General features: G+C 43.8%; 1 protein-coding gene and 1 non-coding gene across 2 annotated transcripts in view; both read right to left on the reverse strand.

The window, feature by feature from the left end:
* The window catches only part of LOC110439461 (uncharacterized), a 1085403-nt gene that overhangs the window by 30594 nt on the left and 1031492 nt on the right, over window positions 1-23317 (reverse strand). The gene's annotated exons all lie outside the window — the stretch shown is intronic.
* trnaq-uug (transfer RNA glutamine (anticodon UUG)) lies at window positions 521-592 on the reverse strand. Its single transcript has one exon. It is a non-coding gene; the product is annotated as a tRNA-Gln (tRNA).

Raw genomic sequence — 23317 nt, forward strand, 5'->3', positions numbered from 1 at the left:
CATAGCATTATAGAGTGCTGTCGATCAGGCCATTGGAATCATCGCCAGAAGCAATGTGACTATCTGGGAGGAAGATAGCGTTTTGGTCAAGTGGAAGCAGGTGGACTTAAGGGTGAAGCAGCTAGGCTTTTTGGGTGACTTTCAGTCACCTGACCCTTGTGCACAAAATAGAACAACATCACTGTTTTGCTGAAACCCAGGATCGGACCAGGGACCTTTAAATCTTAAGTCTAATGCTCTCCCAACAGAGCTATTTCGTCTGCCCTTTCACAAGTATCCTGCAGCATTCATGTCTGTGAGACTAAGCAGAATCCTGAAATGCTTCTGAGGCCTTAAAGGGTAAAAGTTTGGCCATTACGGGGATTGAACCCACGCCCCTGGTGCGACGCTCTAACCAGCTGAGCTAACCGGCCACTTGCCACCATATTTGCTAAAAATCTGAGAGTAACTGTCATTTTCCGGCCTTCAAGAGATAAGAATGCTACTCCAGCTTTTTTTGTGCGGTGCTGGTAAAAAAACAAGGTCCCACCGAGATTTGAACTCGGATCGCTGGATTCAAAGTCCAGAGTGCTAACCATTACACCATGGAACCTCAAGTCTTCTGGTTGGTGCTGCCCGGGCTAAAAAAAAAAAAGTAAAAAAAAAAAAAAAAACGGCCTTGCCAGAAGGTAGCAAAATGTCAATACAAGGCAGTGCCAATGTGCATTGATTTCTGAGTAACTCGTCATTCGGCAGGGCTCATCACACGTTTACTGGAGCAGGACCAGGTAGGGCCTTTAAAAGAAAAGCGCACTATTCCAGGCAATTTGACGACTAAACGGCAGGTAGGGCAAAGAGGCCACCACAGAGCAAATGTGATCTTTTTTTTCTATTTTGACCACGTCGAAAATCGCCAATTTTTTGATTGTTCTGAGGGGAATAAGCTCAAATGGTAAAGCGCTCGCTTTGGATGCGAGAGCTGGCGGGAACAATGGCTGCATTCTCCAACTCTGTTTTCATGCCTTTTTAAAGCGAAAAGGTTTAAAGTGAAACTCTCTTGATTCAATCATCACCAGAAGCGACGTGACCATCTGAAAGTAAGATAGCTTTTTGGTCAAGTGAAAGCAGTTGGACTTAAGGGTGCAGCAGCTAGGCTTTTTGGGTGACTTTCCGTCACCTAACTCTTGTGCCCAAAACAGAAAAACAACACTACTTTACCAAAGCCTGGATCTAACCAGGGTCCTTTAGATCTTCAGTCTAACACTCTCCCAACTGAGCTATTTCAGCTGCCATTTCATAGTTTTTCTGCAGCATAGACGTGTGTAAGACCGAGCAGAGCCCTTAAATGCATCTGAGGCCTAAGAGAGTAAGAGCTCGGCCAGTACAGGGATGGAATCCACAACCTTGCCGTTATTAGCACCATAGTCTAACCAGCTGATCTAACCGGCCACTTCCTGCCTAAAGCACTAGAAAGCCCAGAGTAACTGTCATTCCCTGGCCTTCAAGAGATTAACATTCTATTCCAGCTTTTTTTTGTGCGGTGCTGGCAAAATAACAGATCCCACTGAAATTTGAACTCAGATCGCTGGATTCAGAGTCCAGAGTGGTCACCATTACACCATGGAACCTCAAGCTTGTTGTGTGGTGCTGTTAGAGCTGTAGGGAATGAATAAAAAAAAAAACGGCCTTGCAGGAAAGTAGTAGAATGTCAATCCAAGGTGGTGCCAATGTGCATTGATTTCAGAGTAACTGAGTCATTCTGAGTCATTCGGCATGCAGGGCTCCTCACACGTTTACTGGAGCAGGACTAGGTAGGGCCTTCAAAAGAAAAGCGCGCTATTCCAGGCAATTTGACGACTAAACGGCAGGCAGGACAAAGAGGCCACCACAGAGCAGATGTGATCTTTTTTTTTTTTTTTTTGACCATGCCAAAAACTACCAATTTGAATTTTTCCGAGGGGAATTAGCTCAAATGGTAGAGCGCTCGCTTAGCATAGGAAGGGGTCCAATCTTCTCGCTCACTCGCAAGCGAACAAAACGGAAAAAATGCGACAAATTTTGCTTGCAGTAGTGTTCGCGGCTTTGTGACTGTGCATAATGTGGTATTTTGGTTGCATATTGCATGTCATTCTAAATGTCATTTTTTGCGTGCTGGATTCGAACACACGATCTGTGTAACACAATATCCAATCAGTGTCGGTTTCAGCGGAGCCAATCAGCTGCGCTCTTATTGAAATTTTACTGACGTAACACAGGCAATTAAATTGATATTACTATTATTATGTGGATATTGTTCTTAAAAAGCATATTACGTTAATTAAAAATGAATGAAAATGTTTCAATTAAACATATGTATGCATGTTTATGTATATATAAGTATATTATATATATTTATGTATTAATATATAAATATATACTATACTATATATATATATATATATATATATATATATATATATATATATATATATATATATATATATATGTATATATTAATATATGTTATATTTCTTTATGTAATAACTTTAAATGAATGCACACAAAAACAAGTAATATGCAAAATGGTTTATTAAAATTAATACAAATATTAAAATCGCAAAACAATTTTAAAAATATAAAAAACAAAATAAAAACATATCTTAATATATAAACTATATAATATACAATAAATAAAAACAATACAATATATATTTATTTATTATGCACATATAATATATTAAAACAATACTATATATAAATATATTTATTTATTATACACATTATATAAAAACAATAGTCTATATATATGTTTATTTTTATATACACAATATATTAAACAATAATATAAATACATAATAAAATGCAAGAGTGGGGGCACGTAATATATAAAATATAGTATTTAAGCAATGTATAAAATGTTATTTTTTTAAGAAATATAAATATATTTTTACATAAAATGCACACAAATATTAAATAAGTACACACAAGACAAAATAAGAGTGGGCCTATAAGTGCCACTTTAAAATGCTAAATATTAACACACAAAAATTAAATGAAATGAGAGAGAGAGAGAGAGTACCCATGTAACATTTACAAAAATATATACAGCAATTTGTCCTTTATTCTGGAGCTGGAGTTTGTCCTTTATTTTGCTGGCGCTGTTCTGCCAACCAGTCCTCTAAGGACAAATCGGCTATGGCCAAACTCCTTGTTCTTTGGTTGCCCACATTTGCTGCAAACATTAAAAGTAACCGCACGCACATACTTCCTTTTGTGGACTCCACTTTCCTTCTCCTGTTCCCGTCTGTGCCTGTTCCTCTGGGTGTAACGGGACACAGGAACAGCAGGCGCAGGTGGAGCAGGTGCAGGTGGAGGAACAGCAGGTGCAGGTGGAGCAGGTGCAGGTGGAGCAGGTGCAGGTGGAGGAACAGCAGGTGCAGGTGAAGCTGGGACTGCACTGGATGTTGGTGCAGCACATGATGGAATCACCATTGACACACTCATGTCTGGGTTAAAAACAAGTGTGCCAAACAATGATCCAGGTCCTGAAATGGGCTGCACAACACCTGGTGCTATGGGGGGTGGTGCTATGGGGCACACCGTGCTGGGGGTGGGTGGAAAGGAGCACACCGTGGTGGGGGCAGACACAATGGGGCGCACTGTGGTGGGGGCCAGCGCAATAGGGCGCACTGTGGTGGAGGCTGGTATGATGGGGAACACTGTGGTGGAGGCTGGCGAGATGGGGCGCACTGTGGTGAAGGTCGGTGTGACTAGGCACACCATGGTAGGGGCCGGTGCAATGTGGCAGACTGTGGTGGGGGTTGGCGCGATGGGGCATTCCGTCGTGGGGGCCGGTGGAAAGGAGCACACCGTGGTGGCATCCGGCAGGAAGGAGCAAACTGTGGTGGTTGCAGAAGCAGACTTTCGACCAGGTCGACCTGTCCTTCTTTATTTGGAGGAAAGACAAACTGGTGTTTGGGGCCTGATGTTGATGGTGCCTCGTCCAATTTTTCCCTCGGCAAAGGAAGCTGCGTATCTGCCACAGCAATTGGATCAAGTGGAGTCAGTCCCTGAGTGAGTACACTCATTTCCTGATCCTTTTGCCTCCGTTGAAACCTGATTATAAATGATATGTATTATTCATATATATTAATTTAGAAATATTCAGGTAATTTAAAGAAAATAATGTGCTTTGCTTACCACTGAATAAGCGTCTTCTGGTTTAGCTCAAAAAGCTAGATCACTGTTTCATCCATCAGCCTGCGACTGCCAAGCACTAGATCCCGGATGTGGTGGTAATCGGTCAGTATTTTAGACCACCTGGGCGTGCGAACACCAGCCTTCTTGGAAGTGGACTTGTGAACGGCACACAGCTTTGTACAAATGGCCTCAACCAAGCGGCTGGTGCTAGGCCACTGTGCTGGACCCCCAGGATGTCCAATCAGACCAATTGTCCAATTTTTCGGCTCTAAACGCGTATTATTGGCCCGTGAGGAACGAATGGCTCAGACCCGATAGAGGACTCGAGAGGTGAACGGATCAAATCTTTTTCGACTGTAAACGCATATGATTGGTTTCTGCCTTTCCGCGATGAACGACACGAAATGTGATGAAGACTTGAAATAACGATACCACCTGCACAAATGTACGCACGCGCGAATTAACAAATCACTCCCTGAGAGGACTTGTAGTTCCCAAATCATATTGAAGATTCGTTTAAAATGAACGAAATGTTCATGCACAGCAAATTTTAGATAGTAGATTTAACTACCTTAGAGTTAAAATTAACACTCCCTCATAGTTTATATGGGAACCACTATAATTGTTAAAAATAACACTTTTGAAAGTGTTAACATTGTCAACACCAACAGAGTGTTAATTAGCAAACTCTTATTGTGTAAAATATCTGTTAAATTTCCGAAAAAATACCAGCAGCTGTGGTTGCCAGAATCTTTCTGTGAAAAACATGGAAGTTTTATACAACTGTATAAATTTACAAAAAATAACCATATTTCATGAACTAATACAATGTTCATTTTACAAAATCATAGCTTAATGCCAAAAAAGTAAAGTCTTTAGATGAAACAATGTGTTTATGTGTGAATGCAACTAGCAAACAGATTTTGACTGCATTAGTAACTACACAGTTACCTTTTAAGAAAAGAAGCTGCAGCATGACATCAAATATTCTCAGTTCATCTTGGACTTAAACAGAGACGCTATTATCCTCCACAATGGTGACACAAAAACTGTTTAGCTGTTTTTTTTTTTTTTTTTTTTTTTTGATTTTACGTAAAAATACCACACTGTAAAAAATTGCTGTTAAAAAACGGTCAGATTCTACGGTAAAATAATGTTTTTTCACTAAAACAGTAATATTCTGTTAAAAACAGTGCTTTCTGGGTAACATTTTTGTTTTCGAGAAAGTAACCAACTGCAGAAAACTGTGAGCTAACAGAGTTCAGATTCGATGTTTTGAAGTCTGTGTTTGAAATCACACTTTGTGTCCTTGATCACTATTTCATACACTAGTTAACTAATATAGTTCACCTGACAGTTTTAATGAACACTAATGAGTGAATTCAGACACTGATGAACACCTGCTGTTAATAATCACAATTACTGAAGAAAATAAACAAGAAACACAAACAGTGACGTCAGTTACAGCATTAAATAAAATCAAGTAAAATAAAACAGCTTCAGTCTCAGCAGAGGATCATTAAACAACTCCACAAACAACAGCAGACACACACTTATTACTGACTGATTTGACTTCCATACTATTCTCATTGAGATCCAACAGAAATTAATGTGTTTTTTTGTGTCACCGTAATAGAGTGAGGGGCTGGTTTTAGTTGGGCTCTTCACCCTTGAACTCATTAATTCAGACTCTCCAATTACTGTAATAAAGAATTAACAAAATGCTTGTATTATAGCAATCAAGTTGGAAAGTTAATAAATAGAGAAATCTATTTGTCTGAAATTAGTTCTGATAAAAGTTTTGTTATAAATCTGGAAGAAGGGCCTCATGCAATAAATTTTATGCTTAGTTGCAGGTATTAATTTAACTAATGAGAAGTGGAAACAGAAAAGATACCTCCGTAATTACTTAACAGTTAAGAAATAACATACAAAAACAGTTCAGTTATGACAATTACACACTCAGACCTTATGAATCTGACCTTGTATCTCAACAATGGTAACATCTCAAATGTTTCATGCTGCAATGCATGCTGGGAGTGGCACGGTACAAATATCCCAGCATGCATTGCGGTACAAATAAATGTTGTATAATGGTCTAACAGTTTTCTTTATTTGCGTTTGATTCTGCTGTTGTTTATGTTTAGACTTTCAGTTGCCTGTTTGTGAGTTAAACTGTTAATTTTGTTAGTTGTCACCATTACTGAGGTTCATATGCTGATTATTGATGTCTTTTTGAGTGCGATTTACACCATAGAGCAGTGTTATTGTCCAAGACATTCTGAAAAACTTCTAGAAATCATTGCCATATATAGACATATAATGTAAAACAATAGATTAAACATTGAATAGGAGCAGTAAATTTTATTATACTAAATGAGAACAGACTCTGCCATTTAATAGCAACATGAACATCACCAGATCTTATTTAGGTTTTTGGCTGACTTGCCTCAACAAAGCAGCTTTTTAAACAAAGTTCTTAACAATTGCAGCAGCCACGATATATAAATGTTAAAAATGACAGGGCTAAGAGCCCAACTAAAGCAAACTCTGTTCTCCATGATGGTGATGTAAAATGTTAACCTTTCTCTCAAGAAGAACTTTAGTAGATGTTATACAAAAATACATGTATTAAGTAATAAGTGTAGCTGGTGACGATGTTTGTAGAGTTGTTTAATCATCCGCTGATCATTTAAATGATTTAATCATTTGTTGTTCTTCAGGTTATTTCATTATAAAGCTGTGACTAAAGTTTTGTATGTTCTGTTCTTGTTTTTTCCCTTCAGTATTTCTTCATTTGTTCATTGTTAATCCTCAATTAACATTTAATTAGTCAGTTAATTAATTAATTTACTTCAGCTTTGCTCCATGTTTCTTGAACACTCAGTAGTGTGGACACTTCAATAAAAACTGAAGTATATGCTCTGGGGTTTAAAGGTGTGAGAGTTAAAAACACAGTGTAAAAATATATTTTAACAGTAATATACTGTTAATTTACACTACGGAAATAGACTGTAAAAAAACAGTAGATTGCTGGCAACCACAGCTGCCAGTAGATTACCGTTAAATCAAGGAAAAAACAGTATTTTACTGTAAAACCTGAAGCTAATTTCTTCTGTCTGTCACCGTTGTGGAGGAGAGTAGAGCCAGTGTATGAGTTAAAGATGAACAATGAACTGCTGATGTTATTCTGCATGTTTCTCTATTTAAAGATAGCGGCTGTTTAGTTGCTGATGCAGTCAGAATCTCTCTGGTAGTTCCAGATTTACATGTATGTGTGCTGTTGTGAAAAATAAGACATTAGAGTTAAACCGAACTTTTCTAATTAACTAAAATAAGTTATCATTATAAGTATGCTTCTAAGCATATATGGCACATTACTTCATAAACTCATTCAGCAGTTGACCAAGTTGAGGTAGTTGCTTTCAGTGAGCAAAATGAGTTCACTTGAGTATTGTGTAAATCAATGTAGTCCATGTATTTTTACAGCAACATACTGTAAAATAACAGTACATTGCTGGCAACTGCAGCTGCCAGAATTTTACTGTTTTTTAACGGGACAATTTTTAACAGTGTGCAAACCGGACAGAAAAGTCGCTGAAAAACCATCTAATATATATAGAATGGACTTATTGGTTGGGTAGGAAACACAAACAAGGGATTCTTGGAAGGCTTATAGATGACATCAGTCAGCTCTACCAGTGTGTGTGTATACAATTAAGGTCAGAATTATTAGCCCCCCTTTGAATTTTGTTTGAAAATGATGTTTTAACGGATTCAGGAAATATTCACAGTATGTCTAATAATATTTTTTTCTTCTGGAGAAAGTCTTATTTGTTTTATTTTGGCTAGAATAAAAGCAGTTTTGAATTTTTGAAATCCATTTTAAGGTCAAAATTATTAGCCCCTTAAAGCTATATATTTTTTTTACAGAACAAACCATCTACAGAACAAACGTTCGAGGTTACAGAAGTAACCCTTCGTTCCCCGAGGAGGGGAACGGAAGTGCCATAAGTGGATGAAATCCACGATGGGAGGATTCGGATCAGAAGCCGCTTGTCTGGAGAGTATTGAACGGGCCAATGAATGAAATTAATTGGCAGCGTAAGCTTGCGCAGGTGTGCGGCATCTGCAATTATCTCAGCATATAAGCACACCTGAAGCCAGGAGACGCCATCCTTTTAAGCTGAAGAGACTTTCAAACAGCTAAGGGACAGTCATTATGGCGACAGAGTATGGCACTTCCGTTCCCCTCCTCGGGGAACGAAGGGTTACTTCTGTAACCTCGAACGTTCCCCTTCGGTTGGGGAACTTCAGTGCCATAAGTGGATGAAATCCACGATGGGAGAAGTATGGAAAGCGCCATAATGACTGCACCTTACCAACACCCCCGATGAGGAGATAGTCAAGCAAGCGTGACGCACCCACATCATGGGGGGTGCGGTCCTCCAACGTGTCCCTGGCCCTAATTTATCCTACTTCAACAGAAGTTTTACGGATTTAGATATATTTTTTGGGAAGTCGTGAGCATCTAGATAATTCTAGGAAATACGACAGTACGTTGGGAAGCGTGCAATCCCGATAGGGAGGACGCTGCGGAGGCCATCCGTTACCCAAGGGGGGGATAGATGGCAGAATTTACATATGGACTAGCCCTAAAAAGGGGGAGTACTCATAGCCAGCAAGTGACTCCTCCGCTGAGTCAGTGCTGGGGGCCACGGAGGAATCTGCAGGGCTCACCTGACGGGGAACTTTACTGACAGATAAAAAGGCGCACGTACCTCCGTGTTAGGGAGAATGGCGCAGCAAGCGTGTTTCAACACCCTACCGAGTTGTCTCCTCAATCACCAAAGGGTTACCTAATACCCTTGAGGAAACCGGCTCCACTCGCAGATTGTAAAACCTTGCAAATGTGTTGGGTGTCGCCCAGCCCGCAGCTCTACAGATGTCTGTTAGAGAGGCGTCGCGTGCACGCGCCCAAGAGGATGCAACGCTCCGAGTGGAGTGTGCACGTACTCCCGGGGGACACGGCTGACCTCGACTCGAATAAGCGAGTGAAATGGCATCCACAATCCAGTGGGATAATCTTTGTTTCGATACGACACTTCCCTGCTGCCGACCGCCATAACAGACAAAGAGCTGCTTAGATGATCTAAAATTCTGAGTACGGTCCACATAAATGCGCAGAGCGCGAACTGGACAAAGTAAAGAAAGGGCTGGGTCTGCCTCCTCCGGGGGCAGCGCTTGCAGGTTCACTACCTGATCTCTAAAGGGGGTGGTAGGAACCTTGGGCACATAACCGGGGCGGGGTCTCAGGATGACGTGAGAGTAATCCGGCCCGAATTCCAGGCACGAGTCACTGACCGAAAATGCCTCCAGGTCCCCGACCCTCTTGATGGAGGCCAACGCAACCAGCAGAGCTGTCTTCAGGGACAGAAATCTTAGAGATACTGATTCGCCATTCAGTGAATAGACTCCACTTCAGGGCGTAGGCGCACCTCGTGGAGGGGGCTCTAGCCTGAGTGATGGTATTAACCACCGCAGTCGGTAGGTTACCTAAGTTTTCCTCGCGTCTAGGGACCACACGTGAAGGTTCCAAAGATCGGGGCGAGGGTGCCAGATGGTGCCCTGTCCCTGAGAGAGTAGGTCCTCTCTCAAAGGGATCCGCCAGGGGAGGGCCGTCGCGAGGAGTGAGAGCTCTGATATCCAGGTCCGGTTGGGCCAAAGGGGCGCAACTAGCAGAACCTGTTCCTCGTCCTCCCTGACCTTGCACAGAAACTGCGCGAGCAGGCTCACTGGGGGAAACGCATACTTGCGCATGCCCCGAGGCCAGCTGTGGGCCAGTGCATCCGTGACGAGAGAGCCCTCGGTCAGGGAAAAAACAACTGGCAGTGAGCGTTCTCGGGGGAAGCAAACAGATCAATGTGGTCTTCCCCGAATCGCGCCCATATCAGCTGAACAGACTCGGGGTGGAGTCTCCATTCTCCAGGGCGTAACAGCTGTCGTGAGAGCGCATCGGCTGCACGATTGAGCGTGCCTGTAACGTGAATGGCGCGCAGCGATTTCAGCCGCGGGTGACTCCAGAGGAGCAGACGGCGGGCGAGCTGAGACATGCGGCGAGAGCGCATACCCCCCATGCGGTTGATATATGCCGCCGCCGCCATACTGTCCGTCCTGACCAGCACGTGTTGCCGCTCCAGCACCGGTAAAAAGCGGTGGAGAGCGAGGAACACTGCCAACAGCTCTAGGCGATTGATATGCCAATGCAGCTGGGCACCCTTCCACAGGCCAGCAGCCGCATGCCCGCGACACACGGCCCCCCAACCCGTGTTGGAAGCGTCTGTTGAAACGACAACATGGCTGGACGCCTGTCCTAGAGGCACACCGGCCTGTAGGAACGAGGGGTCGTTCCAAGGGCTGAGGGCGCGGCGACACAGCGCAGTAACCGAGACCCGGTGTGTGCCCGCGTGCCATGCGCGTCTGGGGACCCGATCGTGAAGCCAGTGCTGAAGTGGTCTCATATGGAGCAACCCGAGCGGCGTGACGGCGGCTGCGGATGCCATATGCCCCAGGAGACTCTGAAAGAACTTCAGTGGGACCACTAGTTTGCTGTCAAGCTCCCTCAGACAGTTCAGCAACAGGCGAGCGCGTTCCTCGGAGAGGTGCGCTACCATGGTGATCGAGTCCAGCTCCATCCCGAGAAAAGAAATCCTCTGCACGGGGGCGAGTTTGCTCTTTTCTCGGTTGACCTGAAGCCCCAGTAGGCGGAGATGCCGAAGCACCTTGTCCCTGTGCATAATCAATTGCTCCAGCGAGTGGGCTAAAATCAGCCAGTCGTCGAGATAATTGAGTATGCGAATGCCCGCGAGCCGAAGGGGCGCTAGGGCACCCTCCGCGAGTTTGGTGAAGACCCGCGGAGACAGAGAGAGCCCGAGGGGAGGACCTTGTACTGCCACGCTCGACCCACGAACGCAAACCGCAGAAATTGGCGGTGGCGTGGAAGAATGGAGACATGGAAATACGCGTCCTTCAGGTCTATGGCTGCAAACCAATCCTGAGGACGAACGCATTGGAGAATGCGCCTCTGCGTGAGCATTCTGAACGGCAGCCTGTGCAGACAGTGGTTCAAAACGTGCAGATCTAGGATTGGCCGTGACCCACCGCTCTTTTTGGGTACGATGAAGTATGGGCTGTAAAACCCACTCTCCATCTCGGCTGGAGGAACCGGCTCGATTGCACCCTTCGCCAGGAGGGCAGCAATCTCCTCTCGCAAGACAGGGGCGGACAGGGGGTTGACCCTGGAGAAATACACGCCCGTAAACTTGGGGGGCCGTTTCGCGAACTGAATCGCGTAACCGAGTCTGATTGTGCGTATGAGCCATCGAGAGGGGCTGGCCCGCGCTAACCAGGCAGGCAGAGCCCTCGCTAATGGAGTCATCGCTACAATCGCTGACGTACATGCGGTGGGGCAGCGCGGAGTGGGTGTGCTGATCCGGGAAGCACGAGGGTCCCGTGGAAGAGCTGGAGGAGAGCGATTCGCTCTGGCTCCGCACCCTGACTCCGGAGAGGGGGCTGGAGGGCTGAGGGAAGGGAGACCGTCCCCCCAGCGCTCGTGAGCCACTGGCGAAGCACGTAGAGTCTGCGAGCCGGAAGGCAGCGCGTCCCGGACTGGCAGAACTCGTGCAGTCACATCCGGGGAAGGGAAAAAGTGCTCTTTTACTGATGTTTTGGTGGCACTGAAAAGTACCGTTGTTATCGGGGCTCCGCCCTCCAGCGGGGAAAGAGCAAATTTCCTCTTCTCCGGATGGCCTGTCTCAGGGACGCTTCGCGGTCCGTTTACCGGACTTAACGGCGCCCTGGGCAGGAGGGGCTGCCTGCTTTCGAGGTGTACGCCGCGCCCGCTTGGCCGGAGGCGCAGGCGGGGGCGGGGCAGCACTCGTTGGCGGGCGCTCTCGGCGAGGAACAGTGGAGGTGGATGGCTCGGCGGGCCCATCGCATCCGACTGCTCTTTCACCGCCTTGAATTCCTGGGTGAATTCACCGACGGTGTCGCCGAACAGGCCAGCCTGGGATATGGGCGAGTCAAGAAAGCGAACTTTGTCAACATCGCGCATATCGGCCAGGTTTAGCCAGAGGTGGCGTTCCTGAACCACAAGTGTGGACATCGTCCTCCCCAGCGCACACGCGGCGGACTTAGTAGTCCGAAGAGCATAGTCGGTCGCGGTGCGCAGCTCATGTAATAAGCTTGGGTTGGACCCGCCCTCGTGCAGCTCGGCCAGCGCCTGCGCTTGGTAGCGCTGGTAGGTGGCCATCGCGTGCAAAGCAGAAGCAGCCTGGCCCGCAGCCTTGTAAGCTCTGGCTCCGAGGGAGGCAGACAACCTACAGGCTTTGGACGGGAGGCGGGGCAAACCCCGCCCTGTAGAGGCGCCGCGCGGACAAAGATTGACCGCGATAGCGCGCTCCACTGACTGGATCGCCTCATACCCCCTGGCAGCTCCGCCGTCAAGGGCGGTGAGGGCGGAGGCACACGCAGCACGGGCAGAGAAAGGTGCCCTCCAAGACTGCGTGAGCCTACTGTGCACTTCCGGGAAGAAGGGGACGAGAGGCTTCGAAGGCTTCGGCCTTCTGGTCCTCTACGTAGCACCCATCTAGTCGGTCCGGCTGCGGAGCTGGGGGATAAACCATCTCCAACCCCACGGCCGAAGCAGCCCGGGAAAGCACGGCTAACATGTCCGCTTCAGGATCCGATTTGACAGCGCTCACCTGCCCGGAGGGGGCGAGCGGGTCCGGATCTTCGTCGGACAGTGAAAGCCCACCCTCCGATGCCGCGGAGGACATCTGATCTCCGGTGTCAGCGAGTGTGAGAGCTACCATCTGGTTAGACGGATCACTCCCACTACCCGAAGCTTGGATGGAGCGCCGTGAGGAGCGAGAGGTCCGCGAGCCCGTGGGCGGCGGATTATCTCCCGCTGAAACCCTCAGATCTGCCCGAGCGCCCGCTGCTTTTTTAGAACAGAAGGCAACTGGGGTGGCTCGCTCTCTTGCAAAAGTTAGCCACGATCTTAGCTGTGCAACGGTCATGGCATCGCAATGACGATATGAACCGCCCGCGAGCTCCGCATTAACATGCTGGACCCCCAAACATGCAATGCAGTGATCGTGTCCATCATCCGGAGCCAGGAAACCCCCGCATCCAGAAACGCACAGTCGGAGCGCCATCCTGAAAAGGACGTGCTGCACGACTGTATTGCTCTTTTAGGAAAGTTGCAACAATACGCACCCCTCTGGAGGACCGGACCCAAAGAACCGCAGGCAAGGGAGAAACCCAGCTCGACCGTCTGCCACCGCGAAGACCCACTCTGGACCGGGAGACACACTCGTTCGCTCTGAAGTGCTGATCAGCAAGAGGAACCCTCATCGACTCACTCAGAAAGGATCTGAAGCGAAAAGGATGGCGTCTGCTGGCTTCAGGTGTGCTTATAATTTCATTCATTGGCCCGTTCAATACTCTCATCCTACTTCATCCACTTATGGCACTGAAGTTCCCCAACCGAAGGGGAACCATCGTTACACAATTACTTGCCTAATTACCCTAACCTGCCTAGTAACCCTAATTAACCTAGTTCAGCTTTTAAATGTCACTTTAAGCTGTATAGAAGTGTCTTGAAAAATATCTAGTAAAATATTATGTACTGTCATCATGGGAAAGATAAATAGAGTTATTAAATCTATTTTGTTAAGAAATGTGTTGATAAAATCTTCTCTCCATTAAACAGAAATTGTGGAAAAAAATAAACGGGGCCTAATAATTCAGACTTCAACTCTCTCTCTCTCTCTCTCTCTTTATATATATATATATATATATATATATATATATATATATATATATATATATATATATATATATATATATAGTTGAAGTCAGAATTGTTAGCCCCCCTGAATTATTAGCACCCGTTTATTTTTTCCCCAATTTCTGTTTAATAGAGGGAAGATTGTTTCAGCACATTTCTAAGCCTAATAGTTTTAAAAACCTATTTCTAATAACTGATTTATTTATTATTTGCCATGATGACAGTAAATAATATTTTACTTGATATTTTTCAAGACACTTCTATACAGCTTAAAGTGACATTTAAAGGCTTAACTAGGTTAATAAGGTGAACTAGGCAGGTTAGGGTACTTAGGCAAGTTATTGTATATCAATGGTTTGTTCTGCAGACAATCAGAAAAAAATAGCTTAAAGGGGCTAACAATCTTGTCCCAGAAATGATTTTAAAAAAATTAAAACTGCTTTAATTCTAGCCGAAATAAAACAAATAAGACTTTTTCCATAAGAAAAAATATTATCAGACATACTGTGAAAATTTCCTTGCTCTGTTAAACATCATTTGGGAAATATTTAAAAAAGAAAAAAAATCAAAAGGGGGCTAATAATTCTGACTTTATTTCAACTGTGTGTGTGTGTGTGTATATATATATATATATATATATATATATATATATATATATATATATATATATGTATATATATATATATATATATATATATATATATATATATATATATATATATATATATGAGCAATATCACACGAGTAGCAGTGCGATATGGCTGTATATCAGCACTGGTGGGAGGCGTGCGTTAGTGTCCCCACTAGTGCCGATATACAGCCATATCGCAGTGCTACGAGTGTGATATTGCGTTTATACAACAGTTTGATGGCATAATTGTGGATATAAAAATTAAATCAAACATGGAGAGTCTCAAAAACCCTTTAGTATGAGGAACTACTTTCTTCCGCATTGGATTCAAATCATAAGCTGACAGTTAAACAGCTGAGCAAGCATCTTTTAAACTTTAGATCTGTAGTGTCTGCTTTCTGCTGGCTGTATGTGGGCGGAGTAATTGACAAAGGGTAAAGAGGCTGTACGGGTGCTGATATTACTTAAATATATCACGGCTATCAGCCAATCAGATTTGAGAACCAGACAGAATTGTTGTATATATATATATATATATATATATATATATATATATATATATATATATATATATATATATATATATATATAAAGAGAGAGCGAGCAAGAGCCATTTAATGTTCAGTTGTATTTATTGAAATTTTTGACAGCAATACATTAAAAGCAATGAAGGAACTAATGACTCTGGTATTTATTTCATGTTTTTGTATGTGTGGTACTGTTGTGTCTGTCTTCAAATACTTGCACCAGTGTTGCTACTACCTGTCTGTTGACTATCTGCTGAACATTTACAGAATAGTAAACATGCTGTCTGTGATGTTGGCTCCTTACAGCCATTCAACACATTTCTTAGGTTTTCACTTCATTTTGATGGTCCTAGTGTGACAACAGATGAGCAGATAAATGTAACTTAAAGTAAACTAACTGTCTACTGAAAGTTAGGTTAAATGCAACGAATAGTTAGTTGAACACGTTAGCAAATACATGTATGAAATTTGGGTAACACTTTATTTTGATGGTCCCCCTTTAGATAGTCTGTTGACCATAAGTTACTTTTCAAGTTCTTATCTGTTTACTCTCATCTGGGTAGTATCTGTAGATTGTCTTTTAAATGTTTCTAGGCAATCATTACAATGTCTACAACATGTAAACATTTATTAAACTTTGGGTAAGTTAAGTGTCACCAATATAGGTATGGTCAACAATGTATCAGTAGATGTGTAACAAATCTTCAACAGATGTTCAACAGAGTATCAGTAGATAAGCAACAAATCCTCAGCATTAAGGTTCTAGATGTTCAACAGTGTATCAGTAAATATGTACCAAATCTTCAACAAATGTTCAACAAAGTATCAGTAGATATGCAACAAATCCTCAACATTTATTAAACTTTTGATAAGTTACGTGCTACCAAATTAGGTTGTAGTGTATTACAGTGTATTAGTAGATATGCAACAAATCTTCAACAAGTTTTCAGTACATTTACCATCAAGATTTTTTTTTGTTGTCAGTGTCTGCATGTAGTTGTTAATCAGTTTATGAATAGACCTTCAGTAAACATACAGATGCCTATAAGTAGCAACGCAACATAATTTAAAATGAACTTTAAACAAATATAAAGTTAGGGTTAGGTACAAATTTCGGTAACACTTTATTTTGATGGTCCCCCTTTAGATAGTCTGTTGACCATAAGTTACTTTTCAAGTTCTTATCTGTTTACTCTCATCTGGGTAGTATCTGTAGATTGTCTTTTAAATGTTCTTAGGCAATCATTACAATTTTTACAACAAGTAAACATTTATTAAACTTTTAGTAAGTTGTGTTACCAAAATAAGTTCTAGATGGTCAACAATCTATCAGTAGATATGTAACAAATCTTCAACAGATGTTCAACAGAGTATTAGTAGATATGCAACAAATCCTCAACATTTATTAAACTTTTGATAAGTTACATGCTACCAAATTAGGTTGTAGTGTATTACAGTGTATTAGTAGATATGCAACAAATCTTAAACAAGTTTTCAGAAAATTTACCATCAAGATTTTTTTGTTGTCAGTCTGCATGTAGTTGTTAATCAGTTTATCATTAGACTTTTCAAGAGTTCACACTTAGCTGATGATTAATTATAAGCTTGTTTGGCATGCTGTCCCGGGAGAGAGCCCTGAGCTCATGAGATCCTCGAGCCCAGGACTCCCTCCCGTTGCAAAGCGGGAGGGGAGTTTGAGCTCAGGTAGATCTCGGGAACTCCCCTGCTGTAGCAAGTGAATGCTCTTGAAACTAATTACTAACTAGGAGCGTGTCTATGTTGACAATTTGGCTTGTTCAATTGGCTTAATTGCATGTTTTTGGGTGGTGGGAGGAAACCGGGGAACCCGGGGGAAACCCACGTGAGCACGGGGAGAAGTGCAAAACTCCGCACAGAAATGTCTGCTAGTTTTGGTAGAGCCAGGAACCAGAGACATTCTTGCTGTGAGGCGACAGTGCTAGGCACTGGGCCACCGTGTCACCCGTCTAAGAAGGAGGCGTAGGGGAGGAAGGGGGGACTCTTCAAAACGAAGATAGCAATGGAATAAACCCCAGGGTATTTATAGTAGTTTAGGAGTCATCTGATTGGATAGTAGTGAATTGGATAATGCGGGTCAGCTGCTAGCAATCATAAGCACGTGATCCTCTCGAAATTTGTTTATACATAAACTTCACTTCAAGAGTTCACACTTAGCTGATGATTAATTATAAGCTTGTTTGGCATGCTGTCCCGGGAGAGAGCCCTGAGCTCATGAGATCCTCGAGCCCAGGACTCCCTCCCGTTGCAAAGCGGGAGGGGAGTTTGAGCTCAGGTAGATCTCGGGAACTCCCCAAAAATGCCTTTGAATAGCTCGGGACAGCAGCCGCGTATTGAAGAGCCCCCCAAAAAGCAGGTGTAACAAGCCATATCCGGCTGCTGGATATAGCGTTGATAGCTTAGGAAGAGAAGCTTCTAAGGGAGCAGAGCAAAGTAGGCTGCTAGAGCTTAGGCGGGGTGGGGGCAGGGCTGGATAGACTCCGCGGGAGTCAAGGCTCAAATATATACACCCCTGCGGGGGTGGGAGCTGGGGTTAGTTTGCTCGGGCAAGAGTCGGGAAGATTTGGGCGGTGGAGACTCTTGCATGAGAGGGTGGGAGGTGGCCAGGGCCTGAACTCCTGCGGGAGTTGAAGCTCGTTTTAGTCGCCCCTGCGGGGGCTAGAGCTGAGGATTGAGGGCCTATGCGTAAGGAAGAACATAGCGAAAGAGTGACGCTGAAAGAAAGACAGTTAGCGGAGGACTCAACGCTGGAAAAGAATTGAGGAAATAGGAGGGTAAGGAGATAAGGGGGAAGATCAGAGAAGGGTAAAAGTAGCGGAAGCACTCACGCTGTAAGGAAGAAAGAAGGGGCAAATAATTGCCAGGCGGAGAATCTCAACGCCAGAAAGAAGAAAAGGAGAATATAGAAGTATATATGCATATATAAATATATATGAATATATATATGGTTATTACATGGTAAGGGCCGGGCGTGGGTGGTGATTGACTCTTGCGAGAGTCGAAGCTCGGAGCGACCCCTGCGGGGGTCAGAGCTGCTGTGGGCATTTCCCCTGCTGAAGTCTGGGAAAGGGAGGGGGCGGTGGAGACTGCAGCAGGGGGTGGCCGGGGCGGGACTCTTGCGAGAGTCGAAGCTCGTTTTAGTCACTCCTGCGGGAGTTAGAGCTGAGGATTGATGGCCTATGAGAAAGGAAGAAAAGAGAGGGCGGAGGAACTCGACGCCAAAGGAAGAAAAGGAGAGAGGGGATAACCTGCGTGCGTGAGCATGCACGTGCGTCTATTCCTGTTTCGGCATGTGCATGCACACGCATCGGAACAGGTATACATCGGATGTATGCGTATAACATGCGCATACATACCATTTCTAATGGCCTGGGTGGGGCGCAAATGGTGACTCTTGCGAGAGTCGAAGCTCAGCGCGACCCCTGCGGGGGTCAGAGCTATGGGGGGGGGGGGGCAGTAAGAGTCGGGAAGAGGGAGGGGGTAGTGCAGGCTCTTACTGGGGGTGGTAGTGAAGGGGTGGCCGGGGATGGGCTAGGGGTGACTCGCGAGAGTCGAATTCGGATTGAACCCCTGCGGGGGTCAGAGCATGGTGAGGGAAGGAGCATAGTAGGTTTGAAAGGAAAGTTAAGAGCATACATGCAACCTGCACAACATGTAGTGCCCCTATGTTCACATACTCATTGTTTGCACGCACATATGCATACTTAGACGTACACCTGTACCCATGCATATCTGCGTGCAACATGCATGTGTATGTGTGCAAACGCACGCTGTCTTTGCGCGAGCAATCACACACATTCCATGCGCACCCATACGCAAGCACACACACACACGTACTCCAGCCTACTTAGGGTCGAGCTCGTACCCCTAGTTGGAGTTTGGAATTTAGCTGATTAGGGCTAGCTGGGCTGTCTTGAGGTGGGATCGGCTAAGGCGAATGTAAGCTTTGAAGGCATCGGAGGACCAGCGGCCTAGGGTCTGGATTTGGTGTGGGGATAGACCTTTGTGAGCTGCTGTGGTGGCTGCGCCAATTCTAAATGAATGGCTGGAATACAATTCGGGGGAAAAGCCCGAAAGGCGAAGGACTTCTTTCAGATGTTTTTGAAACCAAAAACGGGTTACTGGACGGTTAGCGTCATCAGTAAAAAGTGGGGCATGTGGGTCAGACTCTTTTGCTCTCCTTGAATGGAGAAAGCTAGGAGAGTTTGGAATAGCTGAGTGGGGGAAAATATGTTAAAAATGTAAATAAAATGCCCTTTGCTTATCTGATCTGTTTTGCTTTGCTTAATGAAAAAGGCGAGTGTTTCAGCATTCAGCAGTGTTAGATCAGTTATAGTGGGGTGTATTGCGGGATTGAAATTGGATGTGATAGCCATTTCTGAATATGACTCAAGGGTCCTTGGTGCGACAGCGTAAAGGATCAGAGATATGGAAGTTTAATGGCAATATCATTTGTGAATAGAGTGGAACAGGTGTTGGATGCTGGTCTGCTTCCGGTACCAAGAGCCGAAATTTCTGGAAAAGAAAGTGAGAGAGAGAATCAGCAATTTGATTTTTGCAAACTGGAACATGTCTAGCAGTCATAATGAATTGCTTTTGGCTGCCGTCCAAACGAGGCGTCTTAGTAAGGGCATAATTGGAAGTGCGTGCGAGCGTCCTTTATTAGTGCAATAAACGGTGGCTTCGTTGTCGCAATGAACGAGAATGCTAGAGGCGGACCATTCATCTACCCATAAAAGCACTGCTGCGACTATGGGGTATAGTTCGAAAGCGCAGATGATTGCTGATTTCTGGGTAGACTGAGCATCTGCGGGCCACGTTGAAGTAAACCAGTGACCTTGGTAAAAGCCGCCGAACCCGACTGAGGGGGCAGAGTCAGTGAATAAATTAATATCCACCGGGGAAGAAATTAGGTCGCTATAGAAAAAGGAACAGCCGTTCCATTGCTTAAGGAAGGAGATCCATAAGCTGGGTTCATTGCGACTGGGTTTAGAAAGATATATGGTATCTTCTAAACCGGGGACCGAGGTGGAGAGCTGAAGGAGGTGAGTAATAAACGGGCGGCCTTGGGGAATTATACGCATCGCGAAATTGAAATGCGCGAGAATAGATAGCAGTTCGCGTTTGGTGCATGATGGTTTCTCGAGGAAAATTTGAGATAAAGAGATTATACGGTCAATCTTTTCTTTGGGAAGGGATGCTTGAAATTTATTCAAATCTAAGTTGATGCCCAGAAATTCTATGGAAGTGCTGGGACCGGCTGTTTCTCCTCTGCGAGGGGGATGCCTAGATTTTCGAAAACCTTTGGGTGATCGATAGGTGTTTAGCTGGGGGTGAGAAGGTAGGGAAATAAGTAGAAAATCATTGAGGAGATGGATGATACGCGGGATTTCGTAGTTATTAGATAAAATCCAGCATAATGCTTCTTAAGCATATTGAAAATTTTAGGACTACTTTTGCAGCCGAAGTTTATCGGACTGCAAAGTAAAATTGTGAGCGCCAATGAATGCCAAAAAGGTGCCAGAAGTCTGGGTGAATTGGCATGATTTTAAAGGCGGATGAAATGTCTATTTTTGCAAGCAAAGCATTGCGGCCGGCTAAACTGATGAGCGAAATTGCTTGGTCTAAATCATGATAATTCAGCGAGTATTCGTCTGATGGAATGGTGCTGTTAATGCTAGGAATATAGAATTGTGAGGAGCGGAGACCAATAATCAAGGGTTTTTGCTAGAGAATTCTCAAGTCGCAATGTCAATAGGACTAATACACGAACGCTGAACAGTGGGGCAAGAATAGTACTATCATGAGTTTATTATCGATTCTTTTTGATTAACGAATTCACTGTTGCAGGTTCGGTAGTCGCAGATTGTAGATTGGAGCAGAATAAGGTTAAGGAAGGGAGAGCTGGAACGCCCGGGTTAGATCCTTGGGTTAGATCTGAAATCAGAAATCAGAAGTTAGTATCAGGGTGACAATGCAATTCAAGCAATTTGAGAAATATGGCATCGTGGATTTGAGCTATGTGAGTGGAAATGCATCCTTTATTTAGAGTGTGATTGTATTTGAAGAGCATATAAAATGTAATGGGTTGGATGAGGGTCAGGTTCTGCAGCCAAATGTCATGGTCTTTTTATTAATGCATGGTCTGATAGCTTGATATCGCTACGTGCAAAGATGGTAGAGGTGAGCATTCATCCCCCCGCAGAATGGCAACTGGATGGAGAGCTGAGGATAAGGGGTATGGTTTGTCTGGTGGTCCTGGAAGTGTTTATTGAAGTTCCGTTGTCAGAAATGTCCTCCTATTCATAGCAGCCAATCAGGAAGTTGTTTGTTGCTGTTTCGCATCCAACTGACTTGCCATTATAAGCTTACATAAGACACTAGTGTATGAATAAATGAGTCACTGGTCTAGTGTAATTGGACCCCAGTGCTCTGTGTATAATTTATTTATTTTTTAATTTATTTATTAAATTTTTTTTTTTTTTTTTTTTTTTTTTTTTTTTTTAAATTGCTAACATCAAACTCTGAACTCTATAAGACTTCGAGGGCGATGTCACCACTTAGTAAAACTGTGAATGGAATGTTAGTAATTGGCTTTACTTTAATCCATGAATAACATTTGTTGATATCTTAACTTCATTCACAAGCTTGTCTGGTCCAAATTCATTCAAAAGAGTTGCAACAGAGTCAAGAGAGAGGGCAGGACCTTCTCCAGAGAGCTTATTGGGTGGTGACGCTTCTCCTTACAGCTATTGGCTTAAAGGAGAGCCAGTCAAGCGTGCCAAAGGTGAAAAAGCCCGGCGGCCATTTTGTTGATCAAGTTCACCATTGTTTATGACTTGAGCTGTTGCTTGCTGAACATTCCAGCAAACAAGCTGTTAAATGTTATGGATCAGTGGATGGGCAAGAGGCAAGTATCTTTAGTTAAAATCATTGTTTACACTAGTCTTGTTATTCAAAAGATTTATAAATGTTTTAGTCTAAATGTTTGGTAAAGTTATTTTTGCAAAGCTTCCCTTCATGTGCATAGCATGTGCACCGCTAGGAAAAAGGTAATAGTTCAGTTTCATTGCAATGGCTTTGGAGTTTTTGGCTGTCATTTGCTGGAGAATAGGGTTGAAGACACAGCAGATGCGTTGAAGTAGAAGGTTTGATGTTTGTTGAAGTCGTTGATGCAATTGTTGGAGTTGTTTTGAAGTAGTAGTTGTTGTTGCTGCAGTTGTTGTTGCTGCAGTTGTTGTTGCTGCTGCTGTAGATTGTAGCTTGTAAATTATAGCTAGTAGCTTGTAGATTATAGCTGGTAATTTGTAAATGGTAGCTGGCAGATTGTAGCTGGTAGGTGATAGCTGGTAGGTGATAGCTTGTAGATGCTTTGGTTGTCCATGCTGGTTTAGAGTAGGTTCTTCAACGGAGCTAGCTACGGTGAAGCTGCCTCTTCAAAACGAAGATAGCAATGGAATAAACCCCAGGGTATTTATAGTAGTTTAGGAGTCATCTGATTGGATAGTAGTGAATTGGATAATGCGGGTCAGCTGCTAGCAATCATAAGCACGTGATCCTCTCGAAATTTGTTTATACATAAACTTCACTTAGTAAACATTCAGATGCCTATAAGAAGCAACACAACATAATTTAAAATGAACTTTAAACAAATATAAAGTTAGGGTTAGGTAAAAATTTCATGCATGCATTTGCAAAAGTCTTCAACTAACTATTCGTTACATTTAACCCAACTTTCAGTAGACAGTTAGTTTACTTTAAGTTACATTTATCTGCTCATCTGTTGTCACACTAGGCCCATCAATATGAAGTGAAAATATAAGAAATGCTGGTGAATGACTGTAAGGAGCCAACATCACAGACAGCATGGTTACTATTCTGTAAATGTTCAGCAGATAGTCAACAGACAGGTAGTAGCAACACTGATGCAAGTATTTGAAGACACACAACAGCACCACACATACAAGAACATAAAAATAAATACCAGAGTCATTAGTTCGTCCAACTGCTTTTAATGTATTGCTGTCAAAAAACAAAATAAACAGCCCAGATAATTAAGCCGAGGAAAACATTTACTTCAGGACAACTAAAAACAATTGTTACATTTGAAGA

Source organism: Danio rerio, chromosome 4, assembly GCF_049306965.1.
Source record: "Danio rerio strain Tuebingen ecotype United States chromosome 4, GRCz12tu, whole genome shotgun sequence".
Lineage (NCBI taxonomy): Eukaryota > Metazoa > Chordata > Actinopteri > Cypriniformes > Danionidae > Danio > Danio rerio.